This window comes from Marmota marmota, unplaced genomic scaffold (genome assembly GCF_001458135.2).
Source record: "Marmota marmota marmota unplaced genomic scaffold, marMar, whole genome shotgun sequence".
NCBI lineage: Eukaryota > Metazoa > Chordata > Mammalia > Rodentia > Sciuridae > Marmota > Marmota marmota.
Genome location: NW_026000016.1, coordinates 45,194,019 through 45,206,918, shown reverse-complemented (window position 1 = coordinate 45,206,918; position 12,900 = coordinate 45,194,019). Strand labels below are relative to the sequence as shown.

The 12,900-nt window shown below is 42.9% G+C and overlaps 1 pseudogene; it reads left to right on the top strand.

Moving 5' to 3' along the window:
* Nucleotides 1-12,033: 12,033 nt before the first annotated feature.
* On the top strand, nucleotides 12,034-12,322 carry LOC107140333 (annotated as a pseudogene).
* Nucleotides 12,323-12,900: the final 578 nt, after the last annotated feature.

The following is a 12,900-nucleotide window of genomic DNA, read 5'->3' as shown; positions in this document are numbered from 1 at the left end:
CCAATCACAGACTTCTAGCAGTGAACTTGTGGCAAACAAGTGGATGGTTTGGGGGAGGGTGGGGGTGAGGGGGTCAGTCTGGTTGGAATGATTAGTAGAGGATATGAAGGCTACAGAGAAGGTGGCTGGGACAAAGTGACAGAGAAGAGAAGACAGAAATTAGTATGTATGGAGGGATATTTGGGTAAGAAACTGGGTCTCCACCCATCTCTTAGTGGCCTCTGCCAAGTGCCTACCTAATGAGTGGTTTTCATCTGAACACTGATGACTCAGTTGCTCTGAATCAAGCAAATGGATTTTCCTTAAATATGAAAATCAATAAGAGGTAAAGGCAAGGAGGGAGGGGCGAGCCAAAAGGGAGCTGGAGAGTGAAATGGTTGGAAAGTAATGGACAGAGAGGGACTTAGGCTCCCTGCAGGGGATCTTTGGTATGATCACTGTGCCCCACCCCACCCCCATCAGAGAAGGTGACCTTATTGAGGGGTCTTCAAACCCAACAGCTTACTACACATGGTGGTGCTTGCCTGTAATCCCAGCAACTCAGGAGGCTGAGGCAGGAGGATTGCAAGTTCAAGGCCAGTCTGGGCAATTTAGAGAGACCCTGTCTCAAAATAAAAGGGCTGGAGCTCAGGATAGAGCACCCTGGGGTTCAAAAAAATAAAAAAACTCCACAGCTCCCCTGCTCCCTCCTCCCCACTTAGAGCCAATCCTGCTTCAGGGCAGGAGATTATTAACAAGAAGGTCAATGTCAATGTGACAAATAGGTTTTAAAATATCAGTGCAGAAAGCCTGTTGTCACCCACATAGCCTCAGATCTGGCCAGGATACAGTGAGAGCTTTGGAAGCCCGGGGACGCACAGCAAAAGCTTTTTTGGTCACAGCCTGATTTCTTTGGGGTCTCTGCCTGTTTTCTGCCACCTTGAGCTCTGTAGACCAGTGCTGATTTGTTTTGTAGCTTGAGTTATCTGACGTGGGATTTGGGGAGTGTGAACAGAATCATAACTCCTACGTTCCTTGTGGTCCACAGGCTCGGGGTGGGGCAGGAGGACAGTCCTGACCCTCCTGACTCTTGCTCAGGGCTGCCAGAGCAGTTTGTAAGGCCCTTGCAGGGATGTGGAGACCGCACATTGCTTGATTTTCTTGAGCATTTAATAAAGGTCATTAGCACCCTGAGGTGGAGTCCTCGGAGCTTCTGACTTCCTCCTCTGAAGCCAGTGGAAAAACACTGGGCCTGGCTGCAGAGGACCTGACTCCATGCTTTGCTTGTGCTGTTTGCTAAAGTACCTCAGTTTGCTTGTGGGTAAAAGGGGGTGTTGATACCCAGGGAGCAGCAATAGCCACCTAAGAGGAGGCTGTGATGAATATTTGGTGAGATAATGGGAGAGGGAACGCTTCCAGTGCAAGTGCTCCTGTCCCTTGCGTTGTCCCCCCTCTCCCCCCAGTGGTGGGCTCTGTGCTTGACAGCCCATTTTTGAGCGCTAGAAATCTATCCATTCATTATCCTTGTCATTTTTAGTTGAGGAATTAGCCTGCAAGGGGCTTCCTCTGCTGGTGGCATGGGATGGAGTGGGGTGGGGGCAAAGCTGTGACCCCATCCTTAACCACTATGGCCTCATGGCTGGCCTGGGGTAGGGGGAGCTTGAGAAGGGCCCTCTATTGACAACTTAAGCTCATGAAGACCCAGGAGAAAAAGTCCCTAGGGAAACTGGCTCTGTAATGAGTGTTTTACAGAGCGAGCAAGTCACTCCTTATCGGGAAGATGCAGTTTCTCTGTTACCAGGAAGTGAGATGAGCTGGGAGCCAGCACAGTGTTTTTCCAAAGATGGACTTCGAAGAGGAGTGTTTCTTTAAGGAGCCAGGAGAGCAGGGGCGGGGTTACCAGGGAGAAACGGCCCCTTTAAGAGACCTAGCTGGCTGCAAAGCTGGAGATGATGGTCCATATATAGCACCAGTGTGCCTCAGCGGCAGTTCTAACCTATATTAACATATTGAATCCTCACAAGAAGTCTATGTCATAGGTATCATTTTTTTTGTCTTTTATTAAACTTTTTTTTTTTTTTTTAAATACCAGGGATTGAACTCAGGGGCACTTGACCACTGAGCCACATCTCCAGCTCTATTTTGCATTTTGTTTAGAGACTGGGTCTCACTGAGTTGCTTATCGCCTTGCTTTGCTGAGGTTGGCTTTGAACTTGTGATCCTCCTGCCTCAGCCTCCTGAGCCATGCTGGGATTATTGGCATGCACCGCCGCACCAGGCTATTAACCGTTTTTAAAGAGAGAAGTGTCTATGTTGTATAGGCTGGTCTCAAATTCCTGGGCTCAAGTAATTCTTCTGCCTCAGCCTCCTGAGTAGTCATGATTACAGACACACGCCTCCATGCCTGGCCATAATTATCATTTTATGGTGAAGAAATTGAGGTCAAGTATCTTGTTTGGGTTTCAGAGCTGTTAAGTGCAAGAGCTTGGATTTGAACCCAAGCTGTCTGGCTTCTGAGTCTATTGCTCTCAAGGACAATGCATAGAAACTGGCAGAAGATGACAGTCCAGTGCATTATGGGATGGTGGAAAAGGGCCCTATCATTTACTGGATTCAGTGGGTTTCTTTATTTCTTTTCAACAGCTTCATTGAAGTATAATTTACATACCTCAACTTTAACCCATCATAAAATGTACAACTCTGTAGCAAATCTGCCGAGTTGTACCGTCATCACCATAAGCAAGTTTTAGACCATTTCCAAAGTTTTCTCACTTATGGTTTAATCTGAGTCTCAATTTTCCTCATCTGAAAAATGGGATTAATAGTATCTTCCACATAGAATTGTTATGAGCATAAAATGAGCTTGTAAATGGTATATGGTAAGTGCTCAGAAACTTTAGTTAGGGCTGGGGATATGGATGAGTGGTAGATTAATTGCCTAGCATGCATAAGGTCCTGGGTTCAATTCCCAGCACTGCAACAAGACAGAACTATTATTATAGTCTCTGAATCATTTAAATACAGACTTTTAGAACTGGGGGTGGTTTTGTTTGGTTTGGGAGTTTAACCAGGGTGCTTTACCATTGAGCTATGTCCCCAGTCATTTTTATTTTTTATTAAATAAATAAGTTGCTAAGTTGCTTTTTAGGGCCTCATTAAGTTGCTGAGCATGGCATTGAACTTGCGATCCTCCTACCTCAGCTTCCTGAGTTGCCAGGATTACAGGTATGTGCCATCATGCCCAGCTGGGAGTGGTTTTAAAGACTATCTAATCCCATCCTCTCCAAACAGATATGAAACTAAAGTGTCAACATGCTCAACAACTTGTCAATTAATGACACACAGCAAAATCAGGGGCAAGGCTGTAACTGGGCCCAGGTCTCGTGGTTGGTATTTCTGTGCTTTCTTATCTCCAGAGAGACTTTCCACCCAAGGCATAGGAATGTCATTGTTCAACACTTTTATCTTTGTGGGTTCCTCCAGAGCATGGACCCTGTGAGTTTGCACGTGTTGAAATGCCCAATAGTCTGGCATTAACAGAGAATGAGGCTGGGTGTAGAATCAGGGGACAAGATCCAGTGTGGAGGCTGAGACAGGAATGTTCATTGTCAGAACAGGGGATACATTGACTCTAAGAATCCAGGATATAGCCAGTGCAACAGTCAGCAGGTCTCTGTAGAGTTCCGGCAGGGCCAGCCAGCATCATGGGCATGTCATCTGTGCAGTCATGTGGTGCCCTATGCTTAAAAGGGCTCTCTGCTTGGTTTAGTGCTGATAATCTTTAAATTCTTGATAATTTTAAACAAAAAAAATCTCACAGTTTTGGTTTGCATTGGATCCTGTAAAGTATATAACCATTTTTGCCCAGGAGACAGAGAGCAGAGCCCAAGCTAGATTCTCTCTCTGTGTGTATGTGTTTTGCAGGGGATTGAACCCAGAAGCATTCTGCCTCTGAGCTATACCCTCAGCCCTTTTTAAAATTTTATTTTGAGGCTAGACTTGCTAAGTTGTCCAGGCAACCCTTGAATTATGATCCTTTGCTCCAGCTTTCTGAGTAGCTGGGATTACAGGACTGTGCCACCACACCTGGCTTATAAACACATTTTTAAAGTCTGTAAAGACACTCCAAGCTGATAGCAGTTGTCACTTCTGGGGAAAGTCATCTAGGGAGCTGTTAATTTTTTCTGTGAGTTTATTTATTACATGGAGATTGTACTCAGGTATTACATAAATTACAAATACAATTGTATCAATAGATATTCTTAAAACACTAAAAGAGAAACAGCTCAGTTTGGGATTGTGACTCAGTGGCAGAGCACTTGCTTAGCCTGTGCAAGGCCCTGAGTTCGAATCCCAGGATAGAATCCCAGGGGAAAAAAAATCTTGAGAGAGGAGAAAAAAAAAAAAAACCAGGGCATGAAGCACAGACACTGAAGATTGGTGGAGGCTCAGGGCCTGATGAGGGCAGGTATGAACAGAGGAAGGGGAATATTGGAAGAAGGAGCCCAGAGGCAGTGGGCAAAGTGAGTGTGGGTATTAGTTCCATGAGAATTCAGAGGTTGTATGTCCCCTTGAGTGGGGTGGTGGAGGGTGATAGGAATTGTCAAAGGAGCTGTCAAGACTCTAATTGTCGAGGTTCATGGTGGCATATACCTGTAATCCCAGTGACTCTGGAGGCTGAGGCTGGAGGATCACAAGTTCAAAACCAGCCTCAGCAACTTAGCAAGACCCTAAGCAACTCAGCAAGACCCTGTCTCTAAGTAAAATATAAAAAAGGCTGGAGATGTGGCTCAGCAGTTAAGCGCCCCTGGGTTCAACCCTTAGTACAAAAAAAAAAAAAAAAGAATGAATTGTCAAAGGAGATGAAATAGGCTGCAGAGGTGAGCACAGATGGATGAGGTGGGACTAGGTGGGAGAGTCCATACACAGGAAAGAATGAGACCCAGAGGTCAGATTTATCAGGCCTGGGAAACTAGAGGCAGTGTGGGCCAGTGGACAGTGTTCAGGCTTTGGAGTCAGGGGTGCAACCAAGCTCCAAATTTGTGACATCTTAATTGTGCATCTATAACCTTGCTTTCTCCCCTGAGAAATAGAAATAAGCCTGGCAAGGCTTGTGTGGCAGAGTTGCTAGGAGGATTTGATGAGATGATGTAGGTAAAGCATTAGATGAGTGCCTAGCTCAGTCTGGGATCCCCAAATATTCCCTTCTCCTTTCGATTGATTTTGTAGTTTGAGACTAACATGCCAAGAATCATTTGCATGTGTAAAGAGCCCTTCTTCCAAGCACTTCCCGCCCTGCTTTCTGGGAGAGCCAGGATCCTGAGTTCCACCCTGCTAAACTAAGCTGATGAGGAAGGAAGAGAAGCTGGCTGCAGCCCAAGGGCTGGGGAGTAAGGGAGAAGAGAAACCAACCCTCCTAGTCCAGGTTGGTGGGGCTGCCAGGCTCACTCTGGGCAACCTTGTCAGGAGCCCTCCCTTTGGGATTTTCAGAAGAAAGGTGCTCTGTGAACTCTGATCCCAGTTTCCTCAAGTTTCTCTCACGCTTGGCTTTTTCAGGACACCCTCCCCCCAGCTCTGAGGACTGTGACTGATGGGCCCTGCTGCAGCTGCCGCCTCCTCCTTGTGAGTACAGATGTGCTCAGCAGCAGCTGTAACCCAGAGCCCACACCTGTTCCCTAGATCAGCTGCTGTAACTCTACTCCTGGGGAAGCGGGCCAGGTGCCCAGGCCTCGCCAAAGTCCTCCTTTCCAAAGGCAGGTGGAAAGGCGGGCATCTGCCTGTCACAGCAACGCGGGTGGAAAGCCTCCGTCCGGGGGTCTCAGCTACAGACCCTCTTCCAGGCTAGCCTCGCTCCCAGCAGTACATGCCTCACGTGCTCTGCCCCGTCGTACCTCCGTAGTGGAGTGGGAAGATTGAGGAGCAAGAACGAAGACACGGCATGCTGAACCCGGTGTCTCCAGCCCTCCAGATCCTCTTGGGGACCTTCAAAGTTTTCAAGTCAGGCTGATCTACCCGGGGCAGTGGGGGGGCGCTGTGGAGCTCGCAATGTGATCCAGAGGAGACCAAAAGAACTGGAGCTAGGAGAGGCCAAGGCTGAGAATAAGTTTAGAAACAGAGCAGGGCTTCCTCCTGAGAGGCATCGGCTGCGGATCCATTGGTCGCGGACCTTGGGCCACCACGCGAGAATTCCATCCCCCAGCATCCTTGAGAGCGCTCCTAGGGCGAGAGAGCAAAACGCCCCTCGCGGAGAGCCTGGATGGTGGGGAACCCAGAAACCCCAGGTCTGTGGGAAATTTTTACCAAGGCAAATCCAAGGCACACGGCGCCTGACAACCGGACCTACACAATAAGTTGCACGTGCCAATGCACATAAAAACCTGCCGGTAGAAAACCAGATGGTGAGTTGGCATTGCTGATGTCTGCATTGTACACCCACACCCACATCAGGGCTGTTGCCGAGCATGCGCCCACTCCACGTTCGGGGAAGGGAATCTTGAGGCTGCGTGCTCAGCAATGCCAAGGTCTCAGTCGGAAGGTGCTCTCCAATTCCCAGGCCGCTCTGGCAGCGCCAGGAGAAACAGCACATGTGGCAGGCGGCTCGCCGCCAGGTGCGGGACACTGCTGACCCCTGCTGGCGCTTGTGGCTCTGCGGCAACCAGGGAGAGCCCCCAGGGAGAATGGAGTATTGGAAAAACCGTGCAATCCGTCTGGGAGGGGTAGGAAGAAATATACCCCAGCTCAGAATCTCCTCATCTGGAGCTCTTTTGATGAGACCAAGAAGAAATTAGAATAAAACCCAGACTGAGTTTCTGGGAGGAGTGAGACAGACTAACAGCGTGTCCCCTTCAGCCTCTGTGGCCTGGAAAGCCCTGCTGCCAATCCTCTTGAAACTAAATTGGGAAGCCATTAGTAACACTCCATTGCAAGCTCAACCATTAGAAGACAAAAAGGAAAAACAAAGAAAAAAGAAAAAAAACCACCCTCAAGTAGCACAATATTTTTCAATCATAATTTGATCTCTCTCCCTCTCCCCTTATTTCAAGACAGAGCATTTGTGAAGTTTTTAGCTTGATTTATTGAGGATCTCACTTTCCTCTTAGACCTGGGGTAAAATGTATTATCATGATTTTAATGCCTTTCCTTCCCCAAGGGATTGGTATTGTAGTCTTTGCAAAACCACTATTAAGAAAGGAGATATCTAGCCTGGTACTGTGGTGCAGGACTTGAGAGGCTGAGGTAGGAGGATGGCAGGATCAAGGCCAGCCTCAACAACTTGGCAAGGACCTAAGCAGCTTAATGAGACCTTGTCTCAAAATAAAAACAAACAAACAGATAAATAAATAAATAGAAAGGGCTAGGGATGTGGTTCAGTGGTTAAGTGTCCCTGGTTAAGTGTCACTTAGAATAACCTTCCAATTTACAGCCCAAAAATTTTTTTAAAAGCTGATGTAGAGTATTTGCACTTACTTTCACTTCAGCCTAAACTCTATTAAGGGTGTCTGTGCTTCTGGTTATTCCACTGTCTTTCAGCATTAGGTCTCCTCTACACAGCTGTTTCCCTCTCCCCTTTGGTGATATTGAGGATTGAACCCAGGAGTGCTCTACCACTGAGTTGTACCTCCCCACAACCCTTTTTATTTTTTATTGTGAGACAAGGTCTCCCTAAGTTTCTGAGGCTGGTCTGGAACTTGGGATCCTACTCAGCCTCCTGAGTTGCTGGAATTACAGGTGTGCACCAATGTACCTGGTTCATCCAAAAATATTCTCATGGAAACACCCAGAATAATGTTTGACCAAGTATCTGGACACTGCAGGCCCAAAAAGTTGATGTATACCATTTAACCATACTACTGTAAGTGACATGTAGTTTAAGAAATAAAGTACTACAAGCATGGTTTAGGCTGGTCCTTCATTGCATTCCTATCTGCAGCGGAAATACTAGTATGAATTGGAAGTTAATCATTCCCAGCAACATTTATACTTTTGCTACATTATATGCTACATATGCACCACATATTTTAACTCTATGAAGGGCATTGTTTGAAGGGCAAAGTATATTCTATACTTTTCTTGTGTGTGTGTGTGTGTGTGTGTGTGTGTGGCGGTAGGAATTTAATACAGGGCTTCGTGCACACTAGGCAAATGTGCTTCCTCAGTTCTATAACTTTTTTTTTTTTGACTCAACATTATTCTTTGTAAGGTTTATTCTGTGCTGCTGTATAATATCTCATTGTATGACTATGCTATAACCTCTCAGTTTTATTTTATATAGCTTTTTTTTCTTTCTTTCTTTTCTTTTCTTTTTTTTTTTTTTTGGTGTATGTGTACGTGTGTGTACGTGTGTTTGGTGGTGGTGCTGGGGATTGAACCCAGGGCTTTGTGCATGCTAGGCAAGCACTCTACCAACTGAGCTATATCCCCAGCCTTAACTTTTTTTTGGTTATGATAAGCTGTTTGCTACGTATAGAAATTGTTATACACACCTTATTGAACATATTTGTATTTCTCCAGTAGTCAACCCAAGAGTGAAATTGATGGTTATAGAGTCTGGACACTTTTAACCTGACTACATCCATGCCAATACTTGGTATTGTCAGACTTTTTTGACAGATGAGTATAAGTTTACACATCATTGTGATTTTAACTTGTTTTTCACCAGCTATTATTCAGGTAGAAGTATCTTTCATAAATTTGTTGGTCATCGGGATCACCTTCTATTCCTATCTTCTAATCTTTTTCCAATTGGAGTGTTGAGCTTTTCCTCTTTGATTGGTAATAATTACTTTTGTAGTTAATAATACTTTTCCAGTTAGATGCTTTTCACTTATCTTTTCCAAATCAGTAGCTTCTTTTACCTCCTTAGTCATTTTATTGAGATGTAATTTGCATCTCTAAAGTTCACCCATTTTAAGTGTAAGATTCAGTGATTATTTTTAAGTAAATTTAAAGAATTGTGTAACTTTTACCACAGTCCAGTTTTAGAACATTTCCAACACCACATGGCAATTCCTCCTACCCGTTTGTAATCAATCCCAATTCCCACCCCTAGCCACAGGCAACCACTAATGTGCTCCCTGTCTCTACAATTTTGCTTTTCTAGACATTTCATATAAATGAAATCATGCACTATGTGGTCTTTTGTATCTGACTCTTTTCACTTAGAATAACCTGCTAAAGTTTCATTCGGGCTGAAACTGTACTAGTTATTTCTTTTTACTGCCGAGTAGTATTCCGTTGTTCAAATATAGCACGTTTTACTTATTCACCATTTAATGGATATTTAGCTAAAGTTATATCTGATGAGAAGCATCTCATATTTATTTATATTTTTTCCTCCTATGTGTAATGTACCTTTATTTTCCCCTCTGGCTGCTTTTAAGATTTTTTGCTTAATCTTTGGTCTTTTTTCATTTTACTACAACATGTTAAGTGTGATTTTGTTTGCATTTATCCTGCTTGGTATTGCTTGAATATTTGGACCTGCAATTATTATTTTTTCATCCAAATTTTAGCCACTGAATACCTTCCTTCCTTCTTTCCTTCCTTTCTTCTTTCACAGTATTGGAGATTGAACACAGGCCTTACCCATGTAGGAAAGTGCTCTACCACTGAGCTACATCCCCAGCCCTTTTTGTTTTGAGACAGGGTCTTGCTAAGTTGCCCAGGCTGGCCTCAAACTCTCAATCCTCCTGCCTCAGCCTCTCTAGTAGCTGAGATTACAGGTGTGTACCACCATGCTTACTATAATTTTCTTAAAGTCTTTATCTGCTGATTTCCATGATTAGCTCATCTGAGGGTCTAGTTTTCTTATGGTTATGGGTCATATAAAATTTGTATTCTATATATTTATATGAAAGAGCAGTTGAGATTTAAGCGTAATATTTTCTTTTGTTTTGTTTATTTGCCAAGGAGAGCTTGCTCTTTCCTCTCTTTGGCAATTAAGCTATATAAGCATAAGATCATTGCATCCTTCTGGATGAAGTGGTCCCTTTATTTTTTATGAAATTATGCTCCTTATCCCTGGTGATAGTCTGCTGTGAAATCAGCTGTGTCTGGGATTAATGCAGCAATACTGATTTTCTTTTGACTAGCATTAGCATAGTACATGCTTTCCCATCCTTTCCTTGTTTTTATATAAAGTTCATTTCTGTGGGTAGCAAATAATTGAGTCTTACTGTATTTCACTGCATAACTATTGCAGATTTTATGACAACTTTTTATTTTGCAAAAAAGTGGGGTGCATCGATTGTGTGAAGCTTATTTTTTATTGCCTGGTATTACTTACAAATTACCACACTGTCTTTGATGTAAGATTAGGATGCACAAAATATTCATGAATACATGTTAAAATTGTATAGTCCAAATCAATGCACAACATTCTTTATGACAATTTAGCAAACATTTTTCTGGTCTGAAAAAAATTAACAAATGAATTGTTGTTGATTTGTGCATTGTAGGCAAAATATTAAACTTGAGAAAATTTACTACAGTATTATGAAAGTTTGGACTTGCAAAATTTAACCTTCTGTGTCCAAAGATTTTGTGCAGATTTGGTTATTTGGTGCACTGTCCTTAGCACCACATATATAAGATGTATTTACTGTTAGGATGGCAGCCCCCTAAACAGATGACCCATGTCAGCTATTGGAAATATTCTCACAATGTGCTAGCATGGAGAATTCTAGGCTCTCAGTACAGGAGGAGACAAATGTTCATCCATATGTCAGTGGTAAATATATTGCTGCTGTTTACATTTTAAGTGGTGTAAGGAACAGAATTATACCATGCGGTGATTTTGCAATGAAAGGTCATAAACCAATTTTTGAACTAAAAAAAAAAAATAGGTGCCATGATTATGCAGTGGTGACAATTACATGGAGAAATATGGTCCTTGAAAACAACAACAACAACAACAAACAGCCCAACCATCTCTCCTTTGTAAAATGCGAAGTTTAGACCATTTACATTTAATATGATTGTCGACCTGGCTGGGTTTGAGCCTGCTGCCTTACTACTTGTTTTCTATCTGTCCCATGTGTTCTAATGTTCTTCTATCCCCCCACCCTTTTTTTTCATGCTTTTAGATTGACTACTAGCTGTACTTTGTTATTTTGTTATCTCAGTGGTTGCTTTAGGATTTATACCATATGTCTTTAGCCTTCCCAAATCTGCCTTCAAGTGATAGTATATGATTTCATGCATCCATATAAAAACCTTGGAGTGATGCATGTCTGTTTCTCCCCTCCTGGCAGTTGTGGGTTTTGTTTTTATAAATGTTATAAACCCTGAAATGTATTGTTATTTATTTTGTTCTGATTAAACAGTCAATTTTTCTTTCTTTCTTTCTTTTTTTACAATACTGGGGATCCAACCCAGGGTTTCAGGAATGCTAGACAATCATTCTACCCTTGAACCACATTCCCAGTCCTTAAGCATCTTTTTAAAAAAGGTTTTAAATAGTATTTTAAGACCTTACAGGGCTGGGGATATAGCTTAGTTGGTAGAGTGTTTGTCTTGCATGCATGAGGCCCTGGGTTCAATCCCCAGCACCACAAAAATAAATAAAAAAGGTCTTACATTTTTATCCAGGTAGTTAACATTTTTGGTACTCTTCATTTCTGAAAGATATTTTTCTGGATACAGAATTCTATGTGGACTAGCAGGGCATGGTGGCACACCTCTTATCTCAGCTAAAGCAGGTAGACCAAGAGTTTGAAGCCAACTTAGCAAGACCCTGTCTCAGAATTAAAAATGAAAAGGATAGGGGAGGTCGCTCAGTGGCAAAGCACCCCTAGGTTCAATCCACAGTACTGCAAAACAACAATAAAACCCCCAGAGTTCAATGTTGATAGTTCTTTTCTTTTAGTACCTAAAAAAATGTTGTTCCTCTGTCTTCTTGCTTGCATTATATCCACTGAGAAATAAAACCTGATTCTGACAGACTCTGTGTCTCAGCCTCACCAGGAAACTACTTCAGCTCCTATGAAACCAAAGCAGAATTTTATAAGAGCATTAAGGATGGAGAGTCCAAGGTGGCTGTGAAAGCCCCAGGCAATGTATGTCTGATTGGCATCTTCTGCTGGTTGTGAATGGATTGTAAAAAGAGAACATGCACTAACATCAGGAACAACAAACACCATGTTGAGTGGCTTGGTCAGTTTGCAGAAAATGAAACCAACAAGCCAATTTTAAAGAGGGCCCTTCACATGTGCTATCAAAAGTGTGCCTGTATTTTACCCTAGAAGGCTGACTACCCTCACAGATCCATGGGATTCCCAAATCACCAATTGCATATGAACTTGCACTAGAACTGCTGATAGCTGTGAGCTTCCTAGCTTGTTAAAGAAAATAATTATAATAATTTACTCTTTTCAGTTACAAAAACATCCCTAATCTTTATCTTTGTTCCTTCTTTTTTACTTCTATCTTAGCACTTCCTTTAACATTTTTTTGTACTGTAGATCTGAATTACTTGACCTTTCCTACATCTGAAAATGTCATTATTTCACTTAAAAAATGTGTAGTTCTATTGAAATAAAATTTACATACCATGCAAATCACCCACTGAAAAATGTACAGTTCAACTTCTTTTTTTTTTTTTTCGGCGGACACAACATCTTTGTTTGTATGTGGTGCTGAGAATCGAACCCAGGCTGCACGCATGCCAGGCGATCGCGCTACCGCTTGAGCCTCATCCCCAGCCCACAGTTCAACTTCTTAAGGACCACTTTATTGGGCTGGGGCTGTAGCTTAGTGACAGAGCACTTGCCTAGCATGTGTGAGGTGTTCGATCCTTAGAACCACATAAAAATAAATAAGTAAAATAAAGGTATGCTGTCCATACACACTACAAAAATAAAAAAAATCAAAAAACCACTTTATTAAGGTATGATTGACATATTTTTAAAAGTACATACTTAA